This window comes from Sebastes fasciatus, chromosome 6 (genome assembly GCF_043250625.1).
Source record: "Sebastes fasciatus isolate fSebFas1 chromosome 6, fSebFas1.pri, whole genome shotgun sequence".
Lineage (NCBI taxonomy): Eukaryota > Metazoa > Chordata > Actinopteri > Perciformes > Sebastidae > Sebastes > Sebastes fasciatus.
The window spans coordinates 17,056,244-17,080,447 of NC_133800.1; the positions used below are offsets into that span (position 1 = coordinate 17,056,244).

Genomic DNA, 24,204 nt, shown 5'->3' on the forward strand with positions numbered 1-24,204 from the left:
AGTTTTAAACGTAAACATTCGAAATGTGTCCCTGGTTGTTTATTTGCAGAAAAAAGAAGAAAAAAAACACTGTCTGATGTAAATTGCCGTGGCAGAATGCAGATTGAGATCTTTAAAGGTCTCATATTATAAAAAAGTGAGATTTTCATGTTTTTTTATTATTATAAAGCAGGCTTAAGTCCTATATAAATACTGTGAAAGTATCTGAATGCTCAATCCACAGATAAATACACACAGCCCGTATTCAGAAACTGTGCGTTTGAAACAAGCCGTTAGGATTTCTGTCCATTTGTGATGTCACAAATATACAATATTTAGACCCTTTACACAGTTTTAAACGTAAACATTCGAAATGTGTCCCAGTTTATTCCTGGTTGTTTATTTGCAGAAAAAAGAAGAAAAAAAACACTGTCTGATGTAAATTGCCGTGGCAGAATGCAGATTGAGATCTTTAAAGGTCTCATATTATAAAAAAGTGAGATTTTCATGTTTTTTTATTATTATAAAGCAGGCTTAAGTCCTATATAAATACTGTGAAAGTATCTGAATGCTCAATCCACAGATAAATACACACAGCCCGTATTCAGAAACTGTGCGTTTGAAACAAGCCGTTAGGATTTCTGTCCATTTGTGATGTCACAAATATACAATATTTAGACCCTTTACAGTTTTAAACGTAAACACTCTAAATGTGTCCCAGTTTATTCCTGGTTGCAGTGTATGTGAATGTCTTCAGCTGACAGGAAGTAAACATGGACCCAAGCGTTGTTTATTTGCAGATAAAGAAGAAAAAAAAACACAGTCTGATGTAAATTGCCATGGCAGAATGCAGATTGAGATTTTTAAAGGTCCCATATTATAAAAAAAAGTGAGATTTTCATGTTTTTTTTATTATAAAGCAGGCTTAAGTCCTATATAAATACTGTGAAAGTATCTAAATGCTCAATCCACAGATAAATACACACAGCCCGTATTCAGAAACTGTGCGTTTGAAACAAGCCGTTAGGATTTCTGTCCATTTGTGATGTCACAAATATACAATATTTAGACCCTTTACACAGTTTTAAACGTAAACATTCGAAATGTGTCCCAGTTTATTCCTGGTTGTTTATTTGCAGAAAAAAGAAGAAAAAAAACACTGTCTGATGTAAATTGCCGTGGCAGAATGCAGATTGAGATCTTTAAAGGTCCCATATTATAAAAAAGTGAGATTTTCATGTTTTTTTTATTATTATAAAGCAGGCTTAAGTCCTATATAAATACTGTGAAAGTATCTGAATGCTCAATCCACAGATAAATACACACAGCCCGAATTCAGAAACTGTGCGTTTGAAACAAGCCGTTAGGATTTCTGTCCATTTGTGATGTCACAAATATACAATATTTAGACCCTTTACACTGATTTAAACGTAAACATTCTAAATGTGTCCCAGTTTATTCCTGGTTGTTTATTCGCGAAAAAAAGAAGAAAAAAACCCCCCGTCTGATGTAAATTGCCGTGGCAGAATGCAGATTGAGATCTTTAATCACTCGTTTATTCTTATCAGCAGCTAGTTAAAGGTTAAAGGCGCCATCCCTGCATGGGGAGACTTGTGCTCTGCAGACGTGCCTCTGAGCAACACACTGAATCACTTCCAATGCTGCTCTGGAACGGCTCTACAGGGAGACATAAAGTATTATCATGCAACCAGAATGCAATCCAATGTGATTAGCATGCAGAATTAATCTACTGTTTATGAATTGGCGACTGTAAAATGCTATTTAACTTAATTGGTTTGAAACTCCTATAGGAGAAATATTCCATAAGCCTGGCAATAATCAGTTTATAATATCAAAGATTGCCTGCTGTGTGAACATCAGCGTTTATTGTCCTTTATGAGCTCAGATTTATTAAGCGATCTATGCATCACATGCACTTTTTTTCTACGTAATGTTTTCAGTCTTTCAACAACTGACCTAAATGTATTTAAGACAATCTTTTTTTAAAAAAGGATGACATATGTGTGACTGTCTACTTAACTTTGCAGCATTCGTTCACTGTCACCTCCAGCTTATATGAGTCACAGGAAACCTTGCAAAACACCTTTTTTTGCAAACTGTCATTACAACCGTGGGGAAGTGGAGGGTTTACTGTGACAGAGGCCCTTAGCATTCCTCTTCTTCTTGCCGGCTGTGTCCGGTGCACACAGACCCCGGGACACACAAAGGCAGTACAAGCAATCACACATCATGGACTCTCATAATAAGCTGACGCTGGGAAGTGGGTGATGCAGCACTCAGCTTATGCCAGTGCTGATAAGAGCCTGAAAGTATTACCTCGGTCTGGCAGCCCGCTCCAAGAAATCCATCCTGAGCCAGGTCATCAATTCTGCCCTATCTGATTGCTCACCAATCCCTGGCAGCTCCATGTCGCCGTCCTGGCTTCTGCCTTTGAAATTCTCTCTATGACTTGCACTTTCATGCTAGTTCTTTCACAGAGAAATAGGTACATACTACATACTGTATATACATATGGGGTCTTTTGTGTGGCCTTGACAAAAAATAAAACCGTGAAAAGAGTGCCCGGGGAGGTAAAATGATGATGCCTGACTTCTCTTAAATGTATTCCCTGCAATCACATCTCCCCCTCATTGCTGCAGTGGACCTAAAGAGCATACATTAAAGCCTGTGGAGTTCAATCATATCACCTACGCCGTGCGGCTACACAGTCAATCAAACAGACGAACAATTAATTGAAAAATACTCAACCAGAGCTGCGTTGTGCTCCAGTGAGGCAGGCAGGCAGGCAAATAAGCCATTTGATTAGCTGATAAGCAGATGACTCAACAAACATTCAAGGCATGTTTACTGTGGTTTGATTAGAGTACGCCCAATACGCAGAAGATTGGACACAAATGCGTTGTGAAAACACTCAGCTGTTCCAATCCCCAAGGCAGCATGAGGGCACATAAAAACAATGAATTATTTATGGAGGAGACTAGCAAAATATCACAGTGGATAATTTTCTGTGGGCTATATTAAATGCAGTTTTCAAAATAATGTGTCTGAGTCTGTGCATTCCCAATGACAGAATCTAGAGCCTGGAGATTGGATATGAAATCACGTTAGATATTTCCCTGCCAAGAAACCCACGAGCCTTTTACTAAAACACCAAAGCAAAGGTTATTCATATGCTAATTGGGCATCCTAGTATTGTACTGTAGTATTCATTTTAATGGAGAAAATCTGGGGAGCCCCTTTTCTCCTTCAACATGAATGCAATAGAGAGTTCAAGCCTTGCCTCCCATCCCAGTTACCTCCTGCTCCACTGGCCTCCGTAGGACCGAGACCAGTCTCTGTAGTGCAGAGGATAGTGATTGGCTTCTGTACACTGTAAACAATTGCTGTTAATTTACAGCAGAATTTCAACAGTATTAACCTGTTATTGCTAAAAACAGTGCTTTACTGTTAATACAAAAGAAAATCTGTTAAATTATGCTCATAGGCCGTTTTTTAACTGAACTATAATGTATTCTTAAAAAACAGCACTTTACTGCTGATCAACGGTCTAAAGTATCATGAATAACAGTTTCATGCAGTATTTTTTGAATTCTGGGAAGAGCATTTCACCTGATCTGCACATGTGAGGCTGGATCCGTTCTTTTCTTCATCCATTCCCATCTTACTGATTATTTGGTGAGTAGTAATTTTATTTAATTAATAAATCTCTGCAAAGGTTATCAGTGATGTTTCCAGTTAGTTTGCATTACAGAATATGTGCATGTCATGATAGAGGGATTCAACAGCTAGCTAGAATTTCACAGATGATTGCATATTAATCGGACAACACAAGGAGCTCATTTTAATATCTATGTATTCAAGTTAATATCTTAAGTTAATGTGCTGACACATGTATTTTGCCAGTGAATTCATGCATAACGACGGTGTATACATTTTACAGTCTATGGAAGTCCCTTCAACATTTAAAGTAGCATTAAGACTTCAGTGCATGTTGGTTATTGGGTGGTAATTCAGCAGAGAAGATACAAAATTGAAGGCAAGGTTATTTACTAGCTAACTAGTGTTTTTGAATGATATCTGAAAACCACATGTTCTATAGATCAGATGGTCAGAATATTCATAATTGATCAAAAAACGGTTTCTCAACCAGTAATGCACACCACTCAACACAATTCATTTAAAACATTGACTAAAAATCCATGAAGTTGACTGAGGAAAATTCTTTCTAAGTTTCAGGTGAAACAGCAGGAAGCTATTGGCGCTGGATGGTCAGCCTTGAGGGCCACTTCATATGTGAAGGGATCCAGCCCACCTTCTTGATGGGGCTTGCTGCATTATTTTCCACCTTCTACACCTGCACGCTCAAATTAATCTCAAGGTTAGATACTTTCAGTAAAACCTGTATTTTTATTGTGGCATTAATCTAAGTGATTCACACAACTTGATTTTTACACAGTACCTGAAGAAACACTATAATTTTTCAGGTGCACCGTAGGAATAAACCCTGAGAGAGGCACCAAGGATGGACAGGGCAAAGTCTTCTCAAAGAAAACTGGCAAATTCACGAGCTACAAGACAAGACTACAACCGTATATCCACATGTATCCACTCTGCTGATGGGACTCATGGACTTGAGTGGGACTTCATTTAGAATGGTGAGTTTACATTACATACATGATAAGAGGAAATGAGGGCTACACACGCTGATTTTGTATGTGAGAAGTTACAATGAAAGTTGTGTTGGAACTCATATATCTCTCTCTCACACAGTCAGCGGGCTTCCAAGGCTGGATTGAGAGAACTGGTGTCTTTGAGTGGGCCATAAGTCATTCACTAACTCACTCCCCGACCATCGCCCAATACTTGGACTTCCACACTTATCCATGTGCCTTGTTAGAGCCTGAATATTCATACTTGGACATGATGTCACATGTCTGGTGGTGTTGGTGCTCATTATGATATAAGGCAAAATATTATTTGAGAGTTTTGTTTTAACTATGATATAGCTCAACTGTCTGTAGCTGTTCCACAAAGTAAGGTTAGTAAGATTGACAGATGTCTTCAGAAATGCTATTTCTTCTGAAATTTGGTTTGTTATCTGTGTCAGGTTTTTGTTGGCGCTGTGTTGAACTTCATATGAAAATAAAAAGTAAAGTGCAATAAGATAAGCTGTAGATGTTCTTTTCTCACACATTGTACATGATTGTAAAAGCAGTGAATTAGCTCTGTTCTTCACTCACATGTTGTTATGGTTTGCATTCTGTGCTTGTAGCCATATAGACAGACATTTTGGGCATCATAGCCTTAATTATACCCTTTTTCTTAACAAGTGCCTTTAATTGTATTTAGTGTGACTATTCCTTTGTCTGTAACCTGCTAAGTCGATTCATATAGGCAAAAAATAATGTTTATTAAAATGTATGTAAAAAATACAACCTAAATAGTGCATTAAAACAAATCAGTAAGATAATGTAAAAAGGGGAAAAACAGCTATATAATGTATCTTTAAACAGTAAATTAACTATAAAATACTGTGAAATTAATCAAAAAACCTGTATATACTGTATTTTTCATTAACAGTACAAAGCTGTAAATTTCAGCGACAGTATAATAATGTTAATTTTACAGTAGAATAATGGCAACCCTGCTGCCAGTTCTTTACTGTTATTTTACTGGGAAATTCTTAACAGTGTAGGACAGAAACCAGTCTCTGTAGGACCAGTGATATATATATATATATATATATATATATATATATATATATATATATATAAATAAAGCGAATAAACACTTTCCCCCAAAACTTCTTTGTAAGAGATCACATAGATCATAGCCCAACTTAATTTCTTCATGATTCACTACCAGTTCCCTTCTCTCAGCATCATATTTCGGACAGTAGAGCATAACGTGTTATAATGTTTCTTCCTGATTACAAAATTCACACCTTCCTGTATTATGATTTCCCATTGTAAATAAGGTACTTGCCCAAAACGTGACCTAGATATTACTGTTTCCTTTCTCAGGGTTCTCATTCTGCTTGTCATCGTACCTACTTATCTTTGAATACTGTATAACCACCTTCCTGTTCTTTCTTCTTCCCACTGCTTTTGCTACTTTTCTTTCAGCTTATGCTTAATTGTGGTCTTCATTTTTGTTTTGCAAAAGGGTACTGTGATGTCAATCTGATTTGTTTTTGTGGCTTCCTTTGACACTTGCCAGATAATTTCCTTAGCTGACTTTAGCTGAACTCTCCTCTTTTACCCGACGAACCCAGTACTGAGTTCAGCTAAGCTATGTGTTAAAACACTGCTTTTAAAAACGTCCTAAAATGCTGTGGTGGTCATTTTTCCGAATTGTTTCTATAAGACGAGGCCTTTACGCTACTAAAACAAAACTCCAAGTGTATTTTGTCCAAACAATGTTTGTTTAGCAATGATTTCAATATTTTAGTTACAAAATCAACTTTTTTTTACTTTATAATAATTTTGACTGTTTTTATATTAAATATAAATACTTGACTTTGGATTTTTTTGTTATCTTATTTACACTGTTATTGATCTTATTTGTTATTATCTAAGTTTTACTTGATCATATTTCATTATTATAATAAAACTAGTCCATTTGGAGACAAAAATATACAATTTAGTTGTGTTGCTTATTACTGATCTCCTGAACTAGCTTACAGCCTAATTGTGTACATAAAGAAATTCAGACATAATTCAGACTTTGATAATCACAAACCATTGTTTTCGTCTCATGAGGTTAACACGGGATACTGTGGTTACACGGCAAGGAGGCTCTCAGGAAGTGACGACGTTAATTACTGCTCAGTGCGTCTGAAAAGATACATGCTACTATTTATTCACACAATCTGGGGTGGATTAATGCACAGGCTGGCCTAGGCTGCAGCCTAGGGGCCCCATGTTTGCAAAGGCCCCAGATTGGCCATATTATTCTTAATTATTTAAATATCTGTCAGAACAAAAACAAAAAACGTAACCCCTATTGGCCCATAAGAAATATTAAAGAAATTAAGGGGCACATTTACCCAATCAGCTGACCTTATGAACCTGGCCCCATGATGTGACCAGGTTCATAAGGTCAATTTTTCAATAAGGTCAAGGTTTTCAAATAATACCTCACTACTGGACAGAATAGCGGAAAAATGAAAATATGATCACAGCGCACAAAAACGAAAAGCACAACGGCTGAAAGAAGACCAAGATCTATTAAAGAAAATCCCTTTTAGTTTTGATTAAAGCCTGTCTCAATGTGTGTTTGTATATGCCAGTGCTCCCCGAGTGTGTACGTGTGGGCCGTGTAATATTCCTAGCATACTTTTGCACATGGCACTAAATTACTCTTTCTGGTAACGTTAAAGCATGATGAGTAAGGGTGGGGGCCCATATAAAGAGTAGCTGAGGGGCCCCTGACCATCTAAATCCGCCACTGATGATCAAAGGATGTTTGCTTTGTCTCAGATATTAGCTGTGGTTCAAAATGAAAGACCTGACTATTAAGGAAAGCCTTTGGCATGCCTCATCTGAAAGAGGGTTCACAATACCAATAAATCAAGGTTCAGCTTCAGTAAAAACCACTGCAGCGTCTGTTTGAATGGGGCATCTCATAAATAAAGCTCTTATACGCCCCCATCCAGCGCTAACATTAGTGTCTGTTTCCGAGCTGAAAGCCTTACGCTGTTACAATTTGTTCCTGAAAGTGAACTCAGTTTAATTGAGCAAAGTTCAAATCTCCACAAACAGCAAAGTAACAGGAAAAAAAAAAATCGATGGCAGCAGAGGCATGGAAAAAAGAGATAGCATTGATTTATCTGCCATTGATTCGCAGGGATCGCTGCATTGTGCCCTCCGGGCGAAATGCACGCTGTCTGCCAACTGATGGGGATGAATCTGAAAAGGTGTCAAGTGGTTAGAGGACACAGAGGTGGAGGATGAGATCGGGGGCAGCCAGGGGCGGCAGGGGAGGAAGAGTTGACTGGAGAGGGAGCAAGGGCATGAAGTATCAAACAGAAAGAAGGAGGTAGACGAAAAAGGTTTGATAAGAGGGGGATAATGTTGCGAGGATGAAACCACCACTATGCGAGGTTGAGTCTCTATAGTGTCGTGTTAAACGTCTTTGACAGAAGCGAGAAGAGATCAACATGAAAGCAGAGAGCTGAGAGAAAAGGCCTGAAGCTAAAACCATCATATAAACCAAGACACCAGTTGAAGACTTCTCTGTCCTGTTGACAGTACCAGCTTCTTAAATGAGCTGACCCCTATTTCAACGGTTATAAACACAACAGCAACTTCAGTTTATTCAGTGTGAAGTCAAAGGCTGTTGGCTCCAATGATACTGTATGAGTAAGCATATATCAAATCTTGCTGTTGCAAGTGCTTGAAAAGACAAGCATCTTTTGCAATATTTTAAGTCTCAGCAATTGGCAAATAGATGTCTCCCCGGAGACTTTGTACTGACAGCCAAATGTTGTTGAGACGAGGGGAAGCCAGGACAGAGATCAGAGGCCAGAGTAGACACGCAGACCCAGACGGAGAAGTGTTACTCCTGAACTTTGGTATCTTTACAACACTCCTCTGTCTCCTCTGTGGGCTGTTGGCAATCTCATGTCAACAATGAAACTGAAGGAGAAGTATGTGTTTGCTATTGCGGCCCCTTGCTTGTGGAGCAACCTTCAGAAAAGGTTGGTATTTGGTATTTTAGAAAACCCAAATTTTTTCCTACGGCCTTGCTATTGCCAAGATTGTATTATTTCACCCGTTTTTTTAAAGTTTGGTCTTATTTTTTCTTGTTTTATTTAATTTTGTGTTAAGGTGTAATACAAATGTAGTTGACTTGACGGGAAGCCTGTCACTTATTTATATTTAAAAAGAACACGGTGCTCCTGAACAGTTTTGGTTGAGAGTGATTCTCTGTGAAGTGCTTTGTAACCTTGTTTTATATTCAAGGTGCCGTATTAGTGAAGCTGACTTGACTTGACACAAAGGCCCTGTTCAGACCTGGTATTAACATGCGTCCTCAGTGATCGGCTCACAAGTGGACAGCTCATTTACAAGTACAAGTGTGAACGCACTCAAGATGCAATGAGAACGCATTGAGATCGGATCTTTCAGGCCACATTCAGAGGTGGTCTGGGCCACATATGGCCACATTCTTTTAGCAGTGTGTACGCAAATGTGCCCTGGGTCACATTAAGGACCGCCTACTCAACTGACGTCCCTGTATTCTCTGTATTCTTTCGGACTACAGACTATCAGACGGCACGCAGAGTGCATTATTATCATACTGTCAGAGATGTGTTGGTGGTTTTGTTCCGCTACTTTACACGGAGCTGACACCCGCCCGCCCGCTCTCATCCCCGGCTCTCTTAAGCTCTGTACCCCGCTGTTGCCTGGCAAAGGCAGCGGTACCGGCGATGTGCGCAGAGGTCCCCGGGGACCGCCGATACAATAACCTTTTATTTTGATCTTAATAAAATGTTAATAAAATGTACCCGAATTCACAAATATGACATTCATGTAATATTACGTCATTATTATGTGTTTACTACGTGTCTATTTGCATATAGAACGGGGAAGTGAGGTCGGATCACAAGTGGTCACTCAAGACGCATGTGGAGACGCATTCTAATGCCAGGTGTGAACAGACGTACTTAAAGCTGTCCACTTGTGTTCAGATCATTCAGGACGCATGTTAATGCCAGGGCTGAACAGGGCCAAAGATTGTCACTTGTTTATGTCTCAGAAAGCTGTTTTCTTGAACAGTGTTTTAGGTTCAACCCTCAAAAGCATCTGGTTTCCTGTGTGCGACCAGTCAAGAGATGTGTTCATGAGACACCACCCGAAGCCTTAACATACACACAGGAAGCTTTTAGCAGACGGGCTGAGTTGAGGTTATGCGGTGCTCTTTATGTTTGGGATGAGTATGCTTTTGGGTGGTGACTGTTATTGCCAATCACATGTGGCCCAACTTTATAAAAAAGTAAGATCAAATTACTGCAATAGCATTGTGAAAAGCAGAAACTGAACGGGAAACAAGAACATTCATTTCTGCATTTCTAATACAAAACTTACTTCAGACAAAAGGGCAGATCACAGATGAAATGTTATTTCACATTTTCAGGTCTTTACATGTCGCCATTAAACAGAAGCATAAAAGTGCTGGAGGTGGGGGGAGGTCAGGCACAGTGTGACCTCTGTCACACCTGGGCCTGTTAAATCTCATGGCAGCTCTTCCTCCTCATAAAAACAGGAGACGCCCAAACCATTTGAATTTGCTAAATCTAATGCAGGAAGTTATGTTCCAGTAATTGGAAAGCTTTGAAGCAGTAGTTCTTACATCGAGCTGTCATTACCCCGTAAGAAAATAAAACACTTTTTAACACCTTTTCTGGTGTTTGTCAGCACCTTGATGCTAGCTGCAGCTCCCAGCATCATATTAACAAAACACACATATATTCCCCTGTTTATCAAGTGATGTAAATGTGCTAAATACAAATATGTTGCACCAAGTTAAAGTGTTTTGCATCATAATAACAATCCTACAAAACCTGAATTACCAAATATTAATAACTTAATTGATGCTGCTGTCTATCAAGGAAGTGTTCATGTGACACGTACATGCGTTGTGTATTTATTCTGTTGTTTTTCCTCCTAACAGCAGCTGGTTAAGGCAGGTCTGCCAAGAACACAGCTACTCTACTCCTGTTGTTTGAGAGCTTCACATATTGTATACAATACAAAGCAGAGTCAGCTCAGCACTGGTGTCTGTGACAGGTGAGGGGCCACTGAACACACTTTGTTTTAGTTAAGACCTACTTTAATAAAAATGCACCCAAGGGAACAGCTAACACACAAGCATTCGCATATAATCAATATGTGTGTAAAACACAAGTACAACATAAAAGAAAGTCCATTTTAAATCACAGATTTCCACCCATGCTCTGGACTCACATTCCCCCTCTGTGTAGCGAAGAAAGATTGTGATGATCTCTGCTCTAATTAGATATCTTAATCTTGTGAAAAATGTGACTGCAATTTCAATAGAAGTTGATTAAAATCCTTCACTGTGTCCCAGTTCCCTGGTATATATGTATTCTAACTGGGTTTCAAGTATGTCATGCGTTTATTCTGGAAAAGTGACACAATTAAGTAGGCCTATAGCTCCTCTAAAAATATTGAATTTCTTGATTTTTGAGTGTGGTGTTGAAGGATACTATTGCCACACAATGCAATGCAAAACAAAACTGGTCACAGCTGCTGGTGAAAAAATAAAACAAAGACAATTAGCTTCTCTTAGCTTAGCATGAAATGGAAAACAGCTAGCCTGGCTCTGTCCAAAGATAACAAAACCTGCCTACCAGCAATTCTAATGCTCAGTAATTCACACATTGCATCTTGTTCGTTTAATCCGTACAAAACTACAGTGTAAACATGACAATTTGCGTTTTAACGGCCCGTTCTCATTCTCAGGGCATCAAATACCGAGGCTTTGTCACACCCCTTGGCCTGTGATACCGACGCACAAGGCACTAGTGACTAGTTATAACCTGCACCCACCCGCATATATGTGTTAATCAACCACCCAAACCTGACCCGACCTGTAAACCGCCAACTTTCTGCATTACAGAGTATTATGTGTAATTCTTCCCGCCCGTAGTCCACCATGTTTTCATTACAGTAAATTAATGTTTGATCGCGAGGGATGTTGCGAGATTACCGGTTTTGAGAGCCGGGACTTTTGTTGTTCATGATTGGAATCTGTTAGTGTGTGGTGTGCTTTTTTGGCCAAATCGTTGCTCACCGCACATTATAGGACCAAAACTGTTAAATTTAACATAACATGTTATGTGTGGGGTCTGTCACATTTTCAAAATCTGTTAAGATTTGAAAAATCCTTGAGTGTGGGCCAGCCTTTAGCTGCAGTCACTCATTTGCATTATGGATAAAACATATCAGAAAATTCAGAGGATTTTGTCGTCCCTGTTGCCAGTTACTGTATTGTGAATTCCCTGTCTTGCATTTTGAATTGCTTAGGCTTGTTCATTTCAAGTTGTGAGGCAGCTGGTTGAACACTTTCCATGTCTCTCCATCTCAGTCAGTCAGGCTCCAGTGGACAGAGGGACCATCATCCTCTGCTTTGCGCAGTGCTCAGCTCTGCCCAATTTTGCACCTCCGTTCGCAAGTGATAGAGCACTATCAGTTCTGACAGCTCCCCAGAGCCACTGGGATTTGAGTGCTCCCTCCTTTCACCAACCCTGCACCCCCAAAACACACACACACACTCACACGCACACACATTCACCTCTTATACTGTCTGTCTCTTAAAAGGACGAGGGCTGGAAATGAAAGGCGGAACAAAAGCTGTCAAAGTAAAGAAAGAAGCGGAGAAGTGAGGATATCTGTAGGGATGCTAAGGACAAAGGGATACTTTGTCCCTAGTTTCATTATTGGCTTGTGTTTAATTTGAAACAGACAGCTAATCACATTAGAGACAACCTCTCCACAACACTCGAGCACCGCTGTCTCCTGGAAGCAATCACCACGCTGAAACCGTCTCATCGGATTCTCGGTCCAATTACTTAACTCCGTACAAATTGTCCTCGATGCGACTGAATTGCGAAGCTGAAATGATTACAAAGACATTTATACCATAAATTGAGAATTTTTAACTACAGGAGGCATAAACATGATGACAATGACAATAATGACAATCATTACAATACTATGATGACCACGATGATGTTAAACTGTCCTAGCTTGTTATTTTAGCCTTTATCTATGCATTTGCCTTTTTTGCAGGATTTCTTGTCGCTAGAAAAACTAATTATAAAAAGATGTTCCGTTAATCCGTAATTGTTACTTCGCACAAGAAGAAATAATAAGTACGGTCTTCCTCTTACAAATAACAAGTTGAGTTTATAAACAGTCAAACACAGCTTAGCTTAATTATATTTATACTCGGGGTTTGCTGCTACATCTAAAGCATGATTTATATTTGCAGCATCCTTGAGGGTTGCGAGGGTCCGCACAGCCAAAGTGACGTCACACCATCAGACACGGTCCTTTGCGGGCGTCCGTGCGGCGGGTGGGGTTTTCATTAACTGTGCACTTGGACATCGGAATTCAGACAAAGCTGGTGAGTTAGAATCTGACATTTTCTGTTGACCGTCACCGTTACGTGACGTGACGTCACTCACGTCACATCATCTACTTTAGTTGTTCCAGTTAGCCTAGGTTTTCCTTCTTTTGATTGATAGTAGTCACTACACAGATATTGCTGTGTAACTGGCATTACTGAGTCAGTGGTTGACTTTTCTTTACTATGTTTTAGCATTTACTGTTATAATATTGCCACTTGTGGCCAGAGTGGCTGCCGTACAGCAAAAGACACATATATGATGATAACCGATTTTTTGGGGGCAGTGAAAACATGCTGTAAACACAACATTGCCACATCAACTCAACTTTTATGCTCGATTGGCCTATTTGCACACATCCAGCAGATACGACATTAGCAGTAATTTGGAGTCATGTTTCACCACTCGCTCTCTTTTAGCTCTGTTTTGGTCACAGACTCCTGAGGGAAATATCTGGCTCATTAGGAATGAAATGCTCCACTAAGTTCACTATAGATAATCACAAAATTTGTTTACCGTTTGGTGCTGGGCAAGAAGCGTGCAGTGTATTTTTCCCTGAAAACAACGCTATGAGAACTGTGAGAGTGAACCAAACCATTAGACCTACAGTTGCGTGCCAGAAAATCAAGACAATGAGCTGAAAGAGACTGGTGATTATCTGTGGGTTCATCACTACAAGCGACCCCTTTCACATACAATTAGCCATGTGATCCATTGGTAATATCACTCTTTCAGTCAAAAATCGGCAGACAAAGAAGACATGGTAGAAAATAATGGGTTTGGACATCACCATGAGTGAGAGAGCAGGTTAAAAGTCTGTGTTGGAAGCTGGTTAACAATCCCAGCAGGACATCTTAGCTCAAAGCACAAAGAATGAATGAGATCAGAGACAAATCTAAAGCCGGAGTGCTGGAGGCCGAAGAGCCGGGGCAGGATAGAAACATCACATGGGAAGAGAAACCAGCCGAAATAAGCAGCATGCAATTAGCCGGAGTTAGAGGTTGCTTTGTAAAAAATTAAATAGTCCATTTCCCATTTCCCTATGACATAATTGACTCTTGGAGTGATTTGTATTTGTTCAGCTAAAATTTCTCTGTAAGAAACTGGATCCAAGAGAAGCCCTCAGAAATCCAGGTGTTCATTTACATGTCCGTCTGCCGTTTCCATGTCTGCACGTCAGCCGCTGGTTAAAAGGTGCACAGACATCAAGCTAGATGGTGGATTGACCTCTGTCTGGCACCACATGCTCTTCTTTCTCCAGCTGTTCTGTCTCCACTACGCTTCAGTTCCTTCACAGATTTTTATTCTACACCCACCTGACTCATTTCTATCTTTCTCCTCAACTGCTTCTAACCTTTGACTCCCCCTACCACTCTTAATCCCTTTTTTGTTTTAAGGAAGGATCTTGACTGCATTATTCAATATTCATATTTCCATCTTCATAATTCCTCTTCACTCAACTCTGACCTCAAAAAAAGACGCCTTTCTTTTGCTTGGTGAATTATTATCCCATCTTCTGTGAGACCTTGCCAATCTATTAATCTAACTTGCCATTTACTGTCTTTTCTCTCCAGCTCTGTTAAAGGTTGGCTGCCTCTCCTCTCGCTCTATCTGTCAGTCAGTCTTTGTGCAAATCCCACGTCTTTCTCCCCCAGACTGAATTATTCAATTTAGATGCCATTTGTTTCACAGTTGGCAATAGGGACTGTGCACACTCTCCACTATATAAACCGTGCTTCTAATCGCCAACTGCATGCACCCCTTCGCCCCTTTCACTGTTAATATTCTCTCACAATGCAACCCCATTTTCTATTTCACATTCATTTTATGTCCTTTCCTCTAAATTAGTAGCATATACGTGTGAAGAGGGTTTTAGGAGCTGTTGTCTCCGGGGACAACTCTCTGTTTCACACATGGAAATCAATTTGTCGAGACGAGCGTTTCACAAAGAGGTGCCGTTAGGATTCGCTGTATCAGCGGGGAAGGGGTTGAGGTGTCTGCACACAAGACCTTTCTCCTTTTAAATCGGTTTCCTCCGAAGGGACCACACCTGGCTGACTACAAAAAAAAGTTTTCTTGATGATGATCAGAAAGATGTAAATTGACATGAGTGTTTTCAAAAGCTTTACTTGTATTGCTTTTCATAAAACATTAAAACAACAAAATGAATGAATAGAACAGAGGCAGTACACATGTTCATACATAATAAGGGGTGGCTTACTGTGTGTGAATGTTCACAGAGAAAATGTATATACATGTCGTATATACATAAAACGGATAGTTCCTGTCCTTGATTATGATTGGCTTGTAAAATACTCTATAAACACACAGCTGTGACCGTATTACAATAGTATCACTGCGCATATTAGTCACCTATTGTTTCAAAAAGTCCGATATTGTTGTGAACTTTGATTTACTGGCTGGGCTAAGTGATAACTGGTTAACTGGGAGAGATGGACAGGATAGAGGATGATAAAAAAAGAAAGGAGACACATTGAAATTACTGAGAGAAAAATTGAGGATCTGGAAAAGTCAATATATAAAGCCGGGACCATTAATAAGACTATGTGGTCCGTTTGCTGTTTTCAGACCTGATTATCCGCCAGGTGTACGCTACGCTGTCATTCAATGAATGCGCGAAAAAACCACAAAGATGCCGGTGTTGTGTCGACTGTTTCCCCATCGATATGTGTTTCCCCCTACCTAAACCTGAACCAACCCTCATCCCTAACCCTAACCACCGAAGGGTGTGTTATCATTTTAACAGGAGGGAAACACTATTTGATGGGGGAACAGACTTCGACATAACACCTGTTGGCGAAAGAAACAAAGAGAGCCTAGGGGGATTTATGTTAGAGCAGCCAGGGAGAACTAGCTGTCACTGCTGCCGCCTTTTCTCTCCATCCAAAGCGGACAGACTACACCAACAATATATGGTAACTTAACAATTTAACTTTAACTAGCTTTATTCGTAGAGTATGTCACTGGCAAGGGACAACAGCTAGAGGAAAGTGAGCATAATAGTTGGTGGTGTGGTTATTATGTAACTGCAACATGATGAGAGTGTTAGGTATACTAGAGAGCTCAAGGAGATGAACTTCCTTGGCTCCTGGATTTGTAAAGCAGCCGACACCACTACAATCTACACCAACCAATGCTTGCAAAGCACCACTTAACAAAAACTTTCTGATGCTTGCCTAGAGGTGAGAGACATCATGTCAGTGACGGGGCAAACATGTGAATCGTCCCTTCAATCTTACTGGCGACCAAAACTGCAGCAAGCGAAGATGATGGAGCGATGTCATTGCTTCTGGCACCGCGCAATTAAAACACACCTGTCCAGAGACGAACACCCCTGTACCAGCAAAGACGAGTGCTAACATGACTGAACACGGCTTCAATTAATGCCGATATAAAATTGAATGTTAATAATCACCCCAATCTTTAAGCATGCTTTCCACCACGCCTGTGTTGCTTGGCAACCGTTCTGCTAAATGTCGCTGAAGAACTACATTGCTTGGCGGCAGAATGGTTATTTGTTATCAGTAAATTGTTGTATTTTTTGTTGCTGTGTTTATTACCATACCATACCTTGCCAGGTATATGTGGTAACCGTTTTATAAAAGCAATACTTAACGAGAGACTGTGATTTACAGTGATTTTACACAGCTACGGGGGTTATAACACTGTAGTTGCAACACATTATCACTCCCAACTCGTCAAATACCTCCATTTGGTCAGTACCCCTCGGTATCAGAGACCGACGCACGGGGTATCCTTCTTGCGTTACTTTTGGATGGTTCAGGAACGGCATGGAAATATATGCTCGTTACTTGCATAGTGCCCTTTCAAAATAAACTTCCGTTTTCACAAGATGTTAGGCAACACAACCTCTTAGTTAGGGTTAGGAAACGGTTGTGGTTGACGTTAACTTCACTGATGCTCAACTCACGTGACTACAGAGTGACCAACCACTCACGTGACTCAAAGGACTACATGACAAAATACAGTAAGTCACCAGTTACTTTTAGTTTAACAGGAGACACGAACAGCGGCCTCCTGGGTCAAAGTCCTGTGTTTGTTTGTAGCTCTCAACAGAAATTCAAAAGAGAGAATTGGCTTTCACCTGGCCATTACAATTCCTACAACAATCAATCCTACATTTAGATATTTGTTTATAAGAATAATAGTTCTGCATCAAATGGAATAATTCCAATTTACTGAGGTAAAGAAATTTAAACTTTCATAACAGATTTTGCAGAAATAATCTGCTAAATTCCCCGTTTATGCCATTTAAAGTAAAAGGTTTTGTCGACATATCTACTCAAATGTCTGCGCTGATCCTTGCAAGCTAAAATGGTCAACAGTTGGACCTTAATGCACCAGAAATACTTCAAAGACCCTCTCCTCCAGCGCTATATTTAACATGTGAATCGATGATAGTGGCTCTTTCTGGTGCCAGTAATGCACTCTACTACCTTAGCTCTGACAAACATGTATTCTTCTAATCTAATCTCTGATGCCATGGTTTCCAACTCCTCGAGTAACACCTCTGCTCCAACTGCAGATGGAGGCAATCCGTTGCCCGGGCAACAAACTTCTCTCCTGGCTTCTGTCATGCAAATCCCTCTGAAGAAAGGGCAAAAAGTTAAGGGAGCCGATCCAGCCACTTTGCAGAGAGGTATGACAGAGACAGTGAAGGTGGAGAGACTCCTGTCGCAACAGGGCTGCAGGGTTGTCTCGCTCTCATTTTCATTCTCTCCTCTCCAATGTTCTCATCTCTTCTGGAAACATGGGCAATATGGCGTGGAAATATTACAGTCCAAATCGCTTATTGGCTCACACAGATACATGAAATAAAAAATCTACTTCTGTCAGGTACATTTTGAATTTACAAAAAGGCATTGTTCTTTCGGTTTAAAAAAAAAAATTACAAAGAGGAACAAGGTAATAACATTCAAAGCTCTAATAACCCAGAGAGGAAAAGGGAAAGACCAGTCTGGCAAATTAAATCTACGAGAGCCTCTGTGTACCCAGAGACCCTCACAGGGGCATTTTCTCCTCGGTGGCCTTAGAGCACCCTTCCTCCTAATGGAAGGGAAGCAGAACAGATGGGACACAAATTGCACTTTCATACACCTCAAGGTTCAAGGCAATTTCCCCTCTGCGCCTGTGAAGTTCTCGGATTGCCTCTCCATCCTTTGAGCCTTTCACTCTTCAAAGGGGTTTGGGTTTGTTCAGCGCCCTGACTCATACACACACACTAAAACATACTCTAACACCAACACGTGAATGTGCACACACACACACATACACACACACTGTAACCTAAAAGCAGTTTTCACATTGGTCACCCTATATGTTTTCATCATCACATAGCTATTTGTGTGACTCATTTTAATGTCGATACTGATACTATCAGAGACTAAATAAATAGAAAGATGACTTCTAAAAGAATATTTTTTTTGGCCGGGCAGACACGTGCTCTCTGATGTCCTTTATAATGTAGCTCGCTTTTTCCAAGTCATTACATGTGGAAGGGATTTTTGCAGGCTGTGATGGCTTCAGTGTTGTTAGACGCATTACAACATCATCATGTTAGGTCGCTATCAGTCTCTGTTTCCACATCTCGCTAACCATGAGAGGAAAAAAGAATTGCGATTTATCAGAGCGAGGAGATTTCCTCTCTTCCATTTGATGTTGGGCGTACAGCGTGCTGTTGAATGGCCCAGGTGCTAGCAGAGCTGCTGAGGAGGTAATAAAAGACTTCCAGCAGTATTGTTTACTGCTCCATTAACAAACAAACATTAGGGCCCATTTGACTAAATACTGCTGACAGAGAATATGGTGATCAATCACCATGGCAACCATCCCCATTAATTAATATTGCGCTAAGAGATTTATAAATGCTTGGATGCTGAGGACGGAGTGTGCACAGATTTTTTTTTTTTTTGTCATTTGGAGGCGAGGGGGTTGTTGTATTTTGTGGGTGGAGCTTCCTGTGCACCATCTTTCATTTCTGGCCTTTGTCCGACGCCAACAGAAGTAGCCTCGCTCCACATACCAACCAAGGGGTTAACTGTGTCCCCAAAGCAATTACAGCCAATTGTGGAGCTAGTTAGCAATTAGTGGATTAAATGTAATGAGTCTGTCGTTACCATGGAGACAGAATTTTTCAATGGTACTTGTCAAAATGAAGAGCCCTTTAAAAAAAAAAAAAGCCAGTGGTTTTAACAGATGGAGGCAGATAGGTCCAGTCCATTTAGTGCGATCATCACTTTAGTTTGTTATTGAATGTAATTTGTTGTTTTCATGTGAACCTTAAAATTAAAAAAAATTCAGCATCGTAATTAACCTGCAGAATCAATGTAACCAGGGAAGAAGGCTGAGCATAAGAGGAACCTCATCTGTGGATAAGAGCACCTGGTGTGGGCGGTTTGAAAGCAACCGCAAACTCATTTTCAAGGTCCCCAACTGTTTTATTGTTTTTTTGAGCTCCTTTGGATAATATACAAAATTTGATGCAATGAGGCATACTTTTTTTGTATACACGATAAGACTAAAACCGAGGCAGGCTTGTATCTTTATTTTTTCAAGTTGTGTGCTCTCAGCTTGTACGTTGCTCACTCAGCTGTCAGCCATAGTTATTAGACTGTTCAGTCATATGCATATTGCACATATACAGTACCATCTGTGCTTTTGTCCCTTCAGGGCCAGAGCTGACATATTACAGTGAGAAGACTCTTATTGAGTAGTATAATGGATTCCAAACTACAGCATTTCATATCCCGTGTAATTTGATCGCTATTTAGTCTGGATATCTGATGCCCATTCCTCTCCCTTTATGAAACCGTCTGTGCAAACGGGGCCAGAATCCAAAAATGATTTATGACAGATTCATGAAGAGAGGCCAAGGGGAGAGAAACAGATTAGGTAGAAATCTGGAGAGATAAAGATGAGACGTCTGTCTGCTGCTGAGGGCAGCGAGACAAGCCCTGTCTGTATCAAGCTCAGGGAAATGTGCTCAGGGCCTGACAGACAGCATCGAACCATCTCAGAGCTGACACAGACATCATCTTTCTTTTCTTTTCCTAGGGCAAGGGGAGAACTGTGACATTGCCAATTATAGTGTCCTTAGGAGGCCATCTTGTACTTTATTTAGCTGTTTCCGTGAACGTACACAACCCTGATGAAGGCTCTTGTAGACATTTCTTCTCAATAAACATGTCGTCGCAAGAGAATGGTACATCATGCCCAGAAGTGTGTGCAGTTTAAGCGTCTGATAGCAGCTGGAAAAGGAGAGGTCTGATCCTGTCAGCCTGAGCACACGAGGAGTGGACGACATTATTCATCCAGTGTGCTCCTCTGCTGTACTCAGCTGCTAACGCTGTGGCAGCAACTGGAATCAACAGCAGCAACTCAGAGTGTTCAGATAGCATACAGATCTCCCTGTTAAAAACAGCAAACAGCCACTGCCTGGCATTCAAAAACCCCTTATCATTCAGGGACTGTCTGTTCAAGTCATATCACCGTTACATCACCCGGAGCACAGGGTCGGGCGGCCTATGACATTCGATCACACTGAAAGTGTTGATGTTTTCTCACTGTGTAAAGCGGCGTTTGTGCTGACAAATCAACAGTAAAACCGGGCTGATTCAGCCCATTTCTCCAGTTTTCAGCTTCCATCTCTTTTTCATTTCTCCCCGCCTCTCAGGTATGATGACTGTCAGCCATAATGCCGGTCAGCGTGAGCCCAGCTGCGGTTGAGCAGAGTGCTGGAAGGCCTGTGCGATTACCCCTGCCCCCCTGCTGCGAGCACTGCAGCGGTGGAGGGACTGAGAAGGAGAGTGGTGAGCTTTTAATACCACGCACAATAGGGCACCTCAACCCCAGACAGGCACCATATTTACACTGAGCTAAGGCTCTCCCTGAGCCTTATGACAGAGCAGGCGGAATGATCACCCCTCGCCTTGCAGCCAGGGATCCATAATTCATGAGAAGAGGTGGATGGGGTGCAAACAGGGCATGCTTACAGAGGGGGGGCCGCCGCCTGAGGAGTGTGTCCTGAGCCCTGTGTGTCTAAGTAATTAAATGGGATTAGGTATGCGCTGAACCCATTTTCAGAGAGATTGGCTGGCAATGCCATTATTATTGGAAAGGATCAGAGGGGCTTATAGGCATTGGGGAGGAAGGTAACTGAAGAGAGAGGTTTGAGGAGATTTATTAAAAGAAAAAAACTACTCTCTCAAATGTGGGTGGCAGGTTGGAGACAATCACCTTTTACGTCCCCTTTAAGGGGGAAAGAGGTGAGCGAGACTTGAGCTTCCCTGTGGAGGCGTGGAGAGAGACTCGAACACGTCAGAGAAACCAGGCCTAACTATGTCCACAGACTCTGCACCTCTGCTCTGCCCAAAACATCCGTTTCTAATTTGTGTGACAATGCCACTGCGGATGGCACCTGATTTGCAAGAGGGTGCCCGGAGCAAAACCCATTTGAATAAGCACACATCCGAGTTATCAGGGATCAGGAGGAAGAGCTCGCAGACAGACAGGGCGCTACCTCTTTCCTCAGTAGCTCAACACCTCGACACATTCGGCTAACAATGTGTTTCTGTGTGCACCTGGACTGTAATCCTAACAATTCAGCTAACAAAAAGGTCCATACACAATCGTGTATTGTAACCCAAACATCTTATTCCTAATCTGAATGGATGGTAAATCCCAGCTAGTGTGCCCTACTGAGGGATGATTTCCTCTTGCCAGAAGAGCTGAAGCAACTTCTTGTTTGTGCCTCCTTTTTCCCTTACAGAGAGAACCTTTTGGCGACAGCAACCCTGGGAGAGATGCAGAAAGCACGTCCCCTGGGGAGAAAAGCTGCCTCAGGCTTCAGAAAGCCTATTTACAACAAGCTGTGCTTGTTACTTTCATCAAAATAGAGCACTGAGCTTTTCTCCTGCCTTGTTTTTTTGTGCTTTTGGCAGGAGGTTGTTATTGTAAAGCACTGACTCCATTGTGCTCAGCGGTGCGGTGAAAGTCTAGCTGTCCACTGCCATGGAGAAGACAAGAGAGGAGAGACGGTTGGACGGAAGACACACCTTTTTTTTCCCAGAGACCCCGGCATGTTTTATAGACTCTGAAGGAGCGTCTCTGGGAGGAGTAGAGAAACCTGCTATGTCACCGAATTTCCCCAACCTTTGATCCTCAACAGTACTCCATCAAGTTCAATTAGAGGATCAGTGGTCTCTGGCGGGCCCGTTTGTCATAATCTATTGGGTATGGTGCGTTCCAGATGTTGAAGAAGAGGACAGAAAATCAATAAACTGGATTGGGCTGCCAGGCCCAGAGGGAGGTCTCCTTACCCTGGCTTGCGTGGCGCAGAATCAACTCTCCTCTATCAAGCCTCGCTTTTTTTCCGCCGTTTGGTCCATCAAATTGAATTTCATCAAAAGGTCTCAACAAAAAAAGGAAGATATATAGCATACGGCTTTTGTATTCCAGAGACTCTCAATTTGCCCTCCAGACAAATATGCAATCAAATATAGTCAGGAAGGGCTGCTGTTTGCTTTAGATTTTATAAAAAGCAAACACCATCTGAGTTATCACTCCAGTAGTCTTTACTCACCAGTAGAGGAGAGACCCTCACTTCTGTTTGTTATCATCAAACACAGATACGCATTGCGCGGACTGAAATATTTCACATGTATCTTAAATGTGTAGTGAGACAAAAGCGTTGATCTGACAGATCTTTTGATGCCGTATGTTTCTTGTTTGCTCTTATCAACCTCGAGCAGAAGGAACAGAAAGGAACTCTGGGAGAAATCAAGGTCAATGACTCCTTGACAACCGCTCCATCTGCGAGCTATTGTCATTTCATTACCTGCCCACGTCAATTGCCGCTGCTGTTTTCTTTATGGACATTTCCATAGTAACTAGTGATTCATTGTTTGTAAGGGGCCAATCATTCTTGGACAATTGGCTCTTAATGGTGCAATATCAGTTGAAGTGTTCAGCTGTCTGAAAACACTGAGTGTGTGTGTGTGTTAGGAGGACAAGGCTAAAGGCGACTGTGTATTGTTCCTGAGAGGTAATAATCATTGAAACAGTACGCCATTCTCCCAGAAGGCGGAGATTTTCATATACATGACTGACTGTGTAGCTGATCTGGTTATTGTCACTGTCACCATCAGCCCCCATGCTCGCTCCACCCTTTCTCTTTTTCTTACCTCAAGTATGTAGAACAAAAGAGAAAAGAAATATCACCCAAAGGAGGTGGTCCACCTACAAAATCTATAAAGTCCTCCATCAAAATCAGCTCCCTCGCTTTATGAGGACATTAATCTGCTGCTGCAGTGCTCTGCTCTTCAAAGCACCTTGACAGCGTGATTGTCCTTTTTTTTCTTGCGGCTGCTGTTTCTTGTGTGCTTTGTTATACAAAATCTCAAAAGTTTATCAAACGGAGGGGAGGCTGTACGGAAGAGACAGCGCCTCGGAGAGAAATAAAGGATGGAGATGAAGAGAGGACAGAGATAGATAGAGAGGAAGAGAGGAGGGAGGAAAGAGCAGCGCTTCTGAGTAACAGCCCTGCCAAAATAAATCCTCCACGGGAAAAACAAAACATCCTGTGAAATAAAACTCTGGCATCCCCTTCCAAAAATGCTGCAACCTTCATCTATTACTCTCAAGTGTCAGATAAATGTCTGAAAGAGATGGAGAAGTTGTCCTTGCAGTTGTGCTTTCTCTGCCTAAACTCTGCATGTGCCCTCTCCCCCACCAGTACGCTACCCACACAGCGTAGAGACACACACCTGCATACTGTAGCTGGGTCAGCCGAGGGAGAGCATCTAGGTTGGACTGTATGCCGATTTAATTGGCTGCCTGTAGGTGGGGAATGAGTGATATCTGTCAAACTAGTGAGCACAAAGAGGAGACAAAGTTCAAGATCCATCAGTCCTGCCGGATACTATTGTCTTCACATTGGTCATGATAAATGCAGCTCACGAAAGCTCCCCGTCCGCTATTATAATCAGATTCATCTCTGGCTGTGCTCA

General features: G+C 41.3%; 1 long non-coding RNA gene across 1 annotated transcript; it reads left to right on the forward strand.

Annotated features, from left to right (window-relative positions):
- The first annotated feature begins 979 nt into the window (after positions 1–979).
- Positions 980–22,981, forward strand: LOC141770191 (uncharacterized). The gene is made up of 5 exons (XR_012594453.1): positions 980–1,205; positions 10,678–10,793; positions 13,021–13,155; positions 20,871–21,006; positions 21,966–22,981. It is a non-coding gene; the product is annotated as an uncharacterized LOC141770191 (long non-coding RNA).
- The last annotated feature ends 1,223 nt before the right edge of the window (positions 22,982–24,204 follow it).